This window comes from Petromyzon marinus, chromosome 13 (genome assembly GCF_048934315.1).
Source record: "Petromyzon marinus isolate PM22_M1 ecotype Great Lakes invasive population chromosome 13, UKy_Petmar_22M1.pri1.0, whole genome shotgun sequence".
Taxonomy (NCBI): Eukaryota; Metazoa; Chordata; class Hyperoartia; order Petromyzontiformes; family Petromyzontidae; genus Petromyzon; species Petromyzon marinus.
The window spans coordinates 750,884-761,051 of record NC_133679.1 but is presented as its reverse complement, the minus strand read 5'-3'; positions in this window follow the sequence as shown (position 1 = coordinate 761,051).

Below are 10,168 nucleotides of genomic sequence, written 5' to 3'. Positions count from 1 at the left end.
ACCCTGACGCCTAGATATTTGGAGTTTGCGTGTTCTCCCCGTGGTCGCGTGGATTTTTCCACATGGTAAGCGACGTCGTTAAGCTATCATTTGTGATCAGGTCGCTTATGAAAACGCTATACACTGTATAGCTCAATGGGCCTTATACGTGCAAAAAATATATAATTCAAAGTACAAGGGCGGGTGACCAAGAGGATGGAATATTTAGCCGGTCCTGCTGGAATTGTTTCGTTGCAGAAGCTGTTTGAAAGTTTAGGCTCGGGATGGGTCATCGAAAGAAAAACACATTGCAATATCGAGCACTGCATGGTTTGAATTAAAATATAACAGAAATGAAAACATTGTTATTTTTCAATGTTTGTTGGGGGGGTTAATTACCCGATAAAGCAATATTTATTATCAAACAATAGCAAATCAAAAGGCAGAAGCGGGTGTTGCAGGGTCAACACTAACCAACAACAAACTTGCATCTACTTAGAGGCACGTTGACCAACATCTACAGTGGGTGTGTAGACACTGGGTGACGTCTGGATAGGGCCCAGGTCGCTTTAATCGGAACTTAAAATTAAGGTAGCCGGCCGGCGGTGGGATGGTCTCTCTTTGGGCGCGAAAACCAAAGCGTTTAACGGAAACCACGGATGTGTCCATGTCGAAGTGGTCAACGGCGACGTTTCTTCACCAGACCCTACACCCACCACGTACGGTCCACACAGCCACGGGATCCCGTACGGCCACCAGCACGCCAGGGCGCTCTACACAGGTGCTGCGCGCCTCCTCCATGCCCCACGGAGCCGGCTTCAAAACTTCGGGGGACCTTCGGCTCCACTCCGGGCTGCGATGGAAGTTCCCCGGAGTCTCCGCACACCCAGTTGGACTCCGGGATTCAGCGTCCCACAGGGAATTGTTGGCCTCAGGCACAGGGACTGATCCACCACAGTGCAGGGGATAGGGGGGTGAGGGACCCCCGGGTTAGCCTGAGTAACATTTTACCTTCAGTATATTTAGATGAGAGGAATCCGGGATGAGCCCCGAGTGGCGACACAACGCCCTCAGTGGTTAGACAGCGCCCCCCTAGTGGTTAGACAGCGCCCCCTAGTGGTTAGACAGCGCCCCCTAGTGGTGACATAGCGCCCCCAGTGGTGAGAGACAGCGCCCCTAGTGGTGAGAGACAGCGCCCCTAGTGGTGAGAGACAGCGCCCCCTAGTGGTGAGAGACAGCGTCCCTCGTGTTGAGAGACAGCGCCCCTAATGGTGAGAGACAGCGTCCCTCGTGTTGAGAGACAGCGCCCCTAGTGGTGAGAGACAGCGCCCCCTAGTGGTGAGAGACAGCGTCCCTCGTGTTGAGAGACAGCGCCCCTAATGATGAGAGACAGCGCCCCTAGTGGTGAGAGACAGCACCGCCTAGTGGTGAGAGACAGCGCCCCCTAGTGGTGAGACAGCGCCCCTAGTGGTGAGACACAGCGCCCCCTCGTGGTGAGAGACAGCGCCCCTAGTGGTGAGACAGCGCCCCCTAGTGGTGAAAGACAGCGCCCCTAGTGTTGAGACAGCGCCCCTAGTGGTGAGACAGCGCCTCCAGTGGTGAGAGACAGCGCCCCTAGTGTTAAAACGGCGCCCCTAGTGGTGAGAGACAGCGCCCCTAGTGGTGAGAGACAGCGCCCCTAGTGGTGAGAGACAGCGCCCCCTAGTGGTGAGAGACAGCGCCCCCTAGTGGTGAAAGACAGCGCCCCTAGTGGTGAGACATAGCGCCCCTGGTGGTGAGAGACAGCGCCTCTCGTGGTGAGAGACAGCGCCCCCTAGTGGTGAGACACAGCTCCCCCTAGTGGTGAGACACAGCGCCCCTGGTGGTGAGAGACAGCGCCTCTCGTGGTGAGAGACAGCGCCCCCTAGTGGTGAGACAGCGCCCCTAGTGGTGAGACACAGCGCCCCCTCGTGGTGAGAGACAGCGCCCCTAGTGGTGAGACAGCGCCCCTAGTGGTGAGAGACAGCGCCCCCTAGTGGTGAAAGACAGCGCCCCTAGTGGTGAGACAGCGCCCCTAGTGTTGAGACTTCGCGAGATGTAAACAACGCCGCAGGTTTTGCAAGCAGCAGGTGGCGCTTTGCACCAATTGCTCGGCCTGCCCCGAGGCTTTGAGCGCTCAGTGCAAAACTCAACCCTCGCCACAAGGCGGCGGCAGTTCAAGAGGTTGTGGGTTCAAATCCAGCCTTCGTTATAATATTTGTTTAACTTCATAAACAATCATATTTAATATTTACTTGTGTTGCAGCCGTGGGGCAATGTTACGCTAGAGCAGTGGGCGGCAACCTGCAGCTCCAGAACCGCATGCGGTGGGGGTTCTTGTTGGACTGCTTCGTGGCGTTGTTTAGTAATGACCACCACCGTCTCTCCTATTCACCACGCGGCTCTTGAAAATATTGAGGTGTTTTTTACATTCGCTTGCGAGGATCTCTCTTCATCCATAGCTGTCAACCCCTTATCAGTGTCCTACTTTATCACAGACCAATTCAGACCTTATTGCTCACCCCCGTGCCCCTTATAAATCCCAACGCTCATCCTATAAATTCCCATCACGAGGGAGAAACACAAACTAATAGACACAAGAGATTTTGCTGCCCGTATTGAAACGGCCGTACGCCGTATGGACCTAAAAACTCAATTTCCCTGTACAAGAATACGGGGTGAACCGTCTGGGTTGACAGCTTTGTTCAACTTACCGGAGGGACTCAAACAAAACTAACTGGCGCTATGTACGCTTGTACACGCGGCAATCTTAATGTATGGCTATGTCGGTCGGGTGGTGGAGGGATTCATGACACAAATTTGGCCAGATCATTACTAGCGGGCCTTACCCAAAACAATAATTCCGTTTCAAATGAAACATTTCAGCTGAGTTTGATCCGTTCTGCCAGGGCAAGGCAGCACTCCACCAATACTCGTGTTCATTTCAATCACAGTGCTGAGGGAGTTGATTTGGAGTGTTTTATGATTACACAGACGACTTAAGAACTGTATAAGGCGATACTGCCTGGGCAGTGGTATACACACTCATTAATTGGCTGATAACACCTCAATAAGGTGGCAAGATGTCAACTATCTCGCCTGGTGTACAGAAAGTCGTGGGTTCGACCCTGACGCCTGCTGCTGCTGTATATTTTGAGTTTGCACGTTCTCCCCGTGGTCGCGTGGAATTTTCTCCAGGTCCGCCGGTTTTTCCCTCCACAATCAGAATCAACGTCACGTGTTTAGAGTATTTGGCTTACTATACATGTCGATGTGATAAGCCACTTCGTTAAGCTATCATTTGTAGCAAAGTCGCTTCGCTATAAAGCACAGTGGGCTATATAGCTGGTAAAATAAACATCGTTTAGTTTCATATCTAGGACCGCGTCTGAGTCGTCCTCTCTTGGAGAGCGAGCAGAGAATCGTGTGCGGCACGTAACAAGTTGACATTATTATACACAATTCTCTTGTCAATCATTCCTGGGCTGAATTCACATTTAAATAAAATAATAATTAGCTTAATACACTTTATGTGCTCCAGTCTCATTTTAAAATAATTATTGGAGAAGCTCTCTCGACGAACATAGCGGTCGAAGCCATAAACAAGGATTCTTGAAATCCTTTCTAGGTTACTTAAAAAATTTGCGAGCGTCACATTTTTGGGTGTGTTTCAAAAATAGAGAATGTCGCCCTTAAACCAGCCGTGACGTCACCAGCCGTGACGCGCCGGATGCGACGCCTGGTGACGTCAGAGCGAGCACGCGCGCCGCGGTGCCCGGGGGCGACACCGCCACCTGCACGGCACGGCAGGCAGGGCAACGAGTGTGGTGTACCTGTGTGGTGTACCTGTGTGTGTGGTGTACCTGTGTGTGTGGTGTACCTGTGTGTGTGGTGTACCTGTGTGGTGTACCTGTGTGTGTGGTGTACCTGTGTGGTGTACCTGTGTGTGTGGTGTACCTGTGTGTGTGGTGTACCTGTGTGTGTGGTGTACCTGTGTGTGTGGTGTACCTGTGTGTGTGTGGTGTACCTGTGTGGTGTACCTGTGTGGTGTACCTGTGTGATGTACCTGTGTGTGTGGTGTACCTGTGTGGTGTACCTGTGTGTGTGGTGTACCTGTGTGTGTGGTGTACCTGTGTGTGTGGTGTACCTGTGTGGTGTACCTGTGTGGTGTACCTGTGTGATGTACCTGTGTGTGTGGTGTACCTGTGTGGTGTACCTGTGTGTGTGGTGTACCTGTGTGTGTGGTGTACCTGTGTGTGTGGTGTACCTGTGTGGTGTACCTGTGTGGTGTACCTGTGTGTGTGGTGTACCTGTGTGTGTGGTGTACCTGTGTGTGTGGTGTACCTGTGTGGTGTACCTGTGTGTGTGGTGTACCTGTGTGTGTGGTGTACCTGTGTGTGTGGTGTACCTGTGTGGTGTACCTGTGTGTGTGGTGTACCTGTGTGTGTGGTGTACCTGTGTGTGTGGTGTACCTGTGTGGTGTACCTGTGTGTGTGGTGTACCTGTGTGTGTGGTGTACCTGTGTGATGTACCTGTGTGTGTGGTGTACCTGTGTGTGTGGTGTACCTGTGTGTGTGGTGTACCTGTGTGATGTACCTGTGTGTGTGGTGTACCTGTGTGTGTGGTGTACCTGTGTGTGTGGTGTACCTGTGTGGTGTACCTGTGTGTGTGGTGTACCTGTGTGTGTGGTGTACCTGTGTGTGTGGTGTACCTGTGTGGTGTACCTGTGTGTGTGGTGTACCTGTGTGTGTGGTGTACCTGTGTGATGTACCTGTGTGTGTGGTGTACCTGTGTGTGTGGTGTACCTGTGTGTGTGGTGTACCTGTGTGGTGTACCTGTGTGTGTGGTGTACCTGTGTGGTGTACCTGTGTGGTGTACCTGTGTGGTGTACCTGTGTGTGTGGTGTACCTGTGTGGTGTACCTGTGTGTGTGGTGTACCTGTGTGGTGTACCTGTGTGTGTGGTGTACCTGTGTGTGTGGTGTACCTGTGTGGTGTACCTGTGTGTGTGGTGTACCTGTGTGGTGTACCTGTGTGTGTGGTGTACCTGTGTGTGTGGTGTACCTGTGTGATGTACCTGTGTGTGTGGTGTACCTGTGTGTGTGGTGTACCTGTGTGTGTGGTGTACCTGTGTGGTGTACCTGTGTGTGTGGTGTACCTGTGTGGTGTACCTGTGTGGTGTACCTGTGTGTGTGGTGTACCTGTGTGTGTGGTGTACCTGTGTGGTGTACCTGTGTGTGTGGTGTACCTGTGTGGTGTACCTGTGTGTGTGGTGTACCTGTGTGTGTGGTGTACCTGTGTGGTGTACCTGTGTGTGTGGTGTACCTGTGTGTGTGGTGTACCTGTGTGTGTGGTGTACCTGTGTGTGTGTGGTGTACCTGTGTGGTGTACCTGTGTGTGTGGTGTACCTGTGTGTGTGGTGTACCTGTGTGGTGTACCTGTGTGTGTGGTGTACCTGTGAGTGTGGTGTACCTGTGAGTGTGGTGTACATGTGTGTGTGGTGTACCTGTGTGGTGTACCTGTGTGTGTGGTGTACATGTGTGTGTGGTGTACCTGTTTGGTGTACCTGTGAGTGTGATGTACCTGTGTGGTGTACCTGTGAGTGTGGTGTACCTGTGTGTGTGGTGTACCTGTGTGGTGTACCTGTGTGGTGTACCTGTGTGTGTGGTGTACCTGTGTGTGTGGTGTACCTGTGTGTGTGGTGTACCTGTGTGGTGTAACTGTGAGTGTGGTGTACCTGTGTGTGTGGTGTACCTGTGTGGTGTACCTGTGAGTGTGGTGTACCTGTGTGTGTGGTGTACCTGTGTGGTGTAACTGTGAGTGTGGTGTACCTGTGTGTGTGGTGTACCTGTGTGGTGTACCTGTGTGTGTGGTGTACCTGTGTGTGTGGTGTACCTGTGTGTGTGGTGTACCTGTGAGTGTGGTGTACCTGTGTGTGTGGTGTACCTGTGTGGTGTAACTGTGAGTGTGGTGTACCTGTGTGTGTGGTGTACCTGTGTGGTGTACCTGTGTGGTGTACCTGTGAGTGTGGTGTACCTGTGTGTGTGGTGTACCTGTGTGGTGTACCTGTGTGTGTGGTGTACCTGTGTGTGTGGTGTACCTGTGAGTGTGGTGTACCTGTGTGTGTGGTGTACCTGTGTGGTGTACCTGTGAGTGTGGTGTACCTGTGTGTGTGGTGTACCTGTGAGTGTGGTGTACCTGTGTGGTGTACCTGTGTGGTGTACCTGTGAGTGTGGTGTACCTGTGTGTGTGGTGTACCTGTGTGGTGTACCTGTGTGTGTGGTGTACCTGTGTGTGCGGTGTACCTGTGACACCGTTTTCGCTACCTGACACAACGTTTTGGAGTCGATCACATCGGGCTGTGGTTTCACAATTCGATGGGGAGGAGGAGGGGGGTTATATCATGTCGGCATAATTTTAAAAATTAAAATGATGACTCGATTTGAAAGTGTGACAATGAGAGTGCTGTGCTTCAGTAAGTCACAGAGACACGTGGCCTTTGCGCGCACTGAGGTCGGCAGCGTCACGGGGCAATCACCTCCGCGCTCGTCCGCACCGCGTGCTGGTGGCGGCGGCGCAGAGCGCAGAGACTCGTGGGGCTAACGTTGTCCCTGTCAACGTGCACAGAATCACTCAGAGACTCGTGGGGCTGACGTTGTCCCTGTCAACGAGCACAGAATCACTCAGAGACTCGTGGGGCTGACGTTGTCCTTACCAGCGAGCACAGAATCACTCAGCGAATGTCAACGGCAAAAGTTGTAAATGACTTGCAGTATTTTCTGGTAGGGGTCCGGGCATTCGTGTCGCTAGGGGTGCATGACACGCGAATGATGGGAACCCTTTGGTTTGTTGTCCTACCCCGCTACGTACTGTGCGAAAGAAGTTCAAGCTACATCGATGTGATGGCGATGACGATATCTCAGCTTAGCGCGCAGTACGAGGAAAAAAAACACTGTAAAATGACGTCTTCTTTGGTTCTTTCGGTGAAGTCACCACGTAGAATGACACTAAAATAATAAAATAAAAAGACAATAAAATTCTCACGACGTTTCGGCCACAACACAAGTAGCCTTCTTCAGGTGAAGGAACAAAACTGTCGGGACGACAGCGCTTCAATGTTGAAGCTCTGTCGTCCCGACGGCTAATTGTGTTGTGGCCGAAACGTCGTGAGAATTTTATCGTCTTATTTTATTATTTTATTCTCATTCTACGTGGTGACTTTACCGAAAGAACCAAAGAAGATGAATCCTTGCAGTCACGAAAGCTTTAAATCGACATGTAAATATGATGCTCAAAATATATCATGATTCATCGCTGGGCTAAATTTAACAAAAAAATCCCCTTTGGGCATTGCAAATTGCATGTTGCACTAGGCTCCGGGTTCATGCAGTGTGTGGCATGCGCCTTGTGCGGGTTATTTGTGATGCAAGTGTTTGCTTTCCAGCTAACTTTGTGTGATGATGAACAGTAAATCTACCATTGATCAGGGCCATCGATCTACCTGGCCTGATAGCCCATGTCCTGAGAGCAGGCTATGAACCCTGAAAGGAATCGATCGCAACATCGCATGTGTTTCTGATTCATGTGGTGGGAAATGCTCATTGTTTGTCCTCAAATGTATGAGCACCACGAGGTGCAAACAGCGACTTGCTCCACTGCCATAATGTCCCACCAGTGGTGCCACACGCGGCAACGAAAGGTGACGAGAAGTCGACCCAAAGCTGAGAATCACCGACGATCGGACCACGGTCCCACGTCCTCGGCTGCAATTCAGAAATCCGTTTTTGGAACCACGCACAAAAACCCTCGCAAGACGCCAATTTCAGAGTCTAAACGGCGTGGACCAACCCGTGGGATCCGTGCAACGTGCTCGGCAAACTCCTCATCCGCGATCCCCATCACCACACACTGCCTGGCTCCCATTTACCGTGGAAGCAATGGGCAGGAGGTTACCCAGAGGCAGTGGGGTCGCGCTGTGTCCACGTGGGGAAACAGAAACTCTCCTGCGTGCCACTGCGGCTATGAACTCCAAACGATGGACCGCGCGACGCCGCAATTCCCAGATACATGCGTGGTGGTGGTGGTGGTGGAGGCGGGCCGGCGAGTTTGCAAATCACCAACTCTCAGACAGGGTAATTGAAGTCAACTCCCTAAGAAGGGCACCTGCAACAGTCGCCCTTTATAGGCCACGCAAAGGGAGGGACGACACAGCAATAGGAAGTGCACTAAGGCTCGCACCTCGAGATGCAACACAACATTTATTTGCTATGTCACATAGGCGCATTTTGGTCACGCTCTTTTAAGTTTGGCAGTCATTAACGTTACATATAAATCAGCTTGCAACACAAGCAATGTGTAACATTACTCCGAGACGAACAACATTGGTGTGATAGATTACAGTGGTCAGCAGTCTTTAGTCTTTTAAGTGAGTTAATTAATAATTATTTGATATAGGATAAAAGCTCTGTTTTCTAAGGAGTTTCTTTGCGACGGTATTATAATACAGAGCCATGGAAACGTCCACTATGTGTAATTAAAACCAGTTTGTTCCCTATTTATTTGGTTCATGCTTGTGGCTTTTATCTGCACCTTAAGTTGTAACCTGTTTCTCTGCTTCTGTATTATTTGTCTTTAGGGCACAGTGCTTATGATTAAAATGTTTAATATAGCCTTGTTAATTTTAACCGGTCTCCTTTCGTAGAGCGTTGTTTGAAAGTGATCTCATTTTATCTTAAACGTGTCTAAATTGGCGATGTGTAATTTTTGAACTTGTCCTACAATTTAGGGTGTTGTATAGCACAACATCCATTTGTATGCTGAAGCACGTGAGCACATCTCGTGCGTGTTTGTTTACCTTTGGGTGCCTTTACCACTTGGCACCCTTCAGCCCCATGGCCTCCCTCCACTTTAACGCCGGGAATATGAAGTGGGATATGAAGTGGAGTTGAAGTGGGGTTGAAGTGGAATATGAAGTGGAGTTGAAGTGGAGTTGAAGTGGAGTTGAAGTGGAATATGAAGTGGAGTTGAAGTGGAGTTGAAGTGGAGTTGAAGTGGAGTTAAAGTGGAATATGAAGTGGAGTTGAAGTGGATTTGAAGTGGAGTTGAAGTGGAATATGAAGTGGAGTTGAAGTGGATTTGAAGTGGAGTTGAAGTGGGATATAAAGTGGAGTTGAAGTGGAATATGAAGTGGAGTTGAAGTGGAGTTGAAGTGGAGTTGAAGTGGGATATGAAGTGGAGTTGAAGTGGATTTGAAGTGGAGTTGAAGTGGGGTTTAAGTGGAATATGAAGTGGAATATGAAGTGGAGTTGAAGTGGAATATGAAGTGGAGTTGAAGTGGATTTGAAGTGGAGTTGAAGTGGAATATGAAGTGGAGTTGAAGTGGAGTTGAAGTGGGATATAAAGTGGAGTTGAAGTGGAGTTGAAGTGGAATATGAAGTGGAGTTGAAGTGGAGTTGAAGTGGAGTTGAAGTGGAATACGAAGTGGAGTTGAAGTGGATTTGAAGTGGAGTTGAAGTGGAGTTTAAGTGGAATATGAAGTGGAATACGAAGTGGAGTTGAAGTGGATTTGAAGTGGAGTTGAAGTGGGGTTTAAGTGGAATATGAAGTGGAATATGAAGTGGAGTTGAAGTGGAATATGAAGTGGAGTTGAAGTGGAGTTGAAGTGGAATATGAAGTGGGGTCGAAGTGGAAGTTGAAATGGAGTTGAAGTGGGATATGAAGTGAAGTTGAAGTGGAGTTGAAGTGGAGTTGAAGTGGAATATGAAATGGAGTTGAAGTGGAATATTAAGTGGAGTTGAAGTGGAGTTGAAGTGGAATATGAAGTGGGGTTGAAGTTGAGTTGAAGTGGAGGTGAAGTGGAGTTGAAGTGGGATATGAAGTGGGGTTGAAGTGGAGTTGAAGTGGAGGTGAAGTGGAGTTGAAGTGGAATATGAAATGGAGTTGAAGTGGAGGTGAAGTGGAGTTGAAGTGGGATATGAAGTGGGGTTGAAGTTGAGTTGAAGTGGAGGTGAAGTGGAGTTGAAGTGGAATATGAAATGGAGTTGAAGTGGAGGTGAAGTGGAGTTGAAGTGGGATATGAAGTGGGATTGAAGTGGAGTTGAAGTGGAGGTGAAGTGGGGTTGAAGTGGAGGTGAAGTGGAATATGAAGTGGGGTTGAAGTGGAGTTGAAGTTGA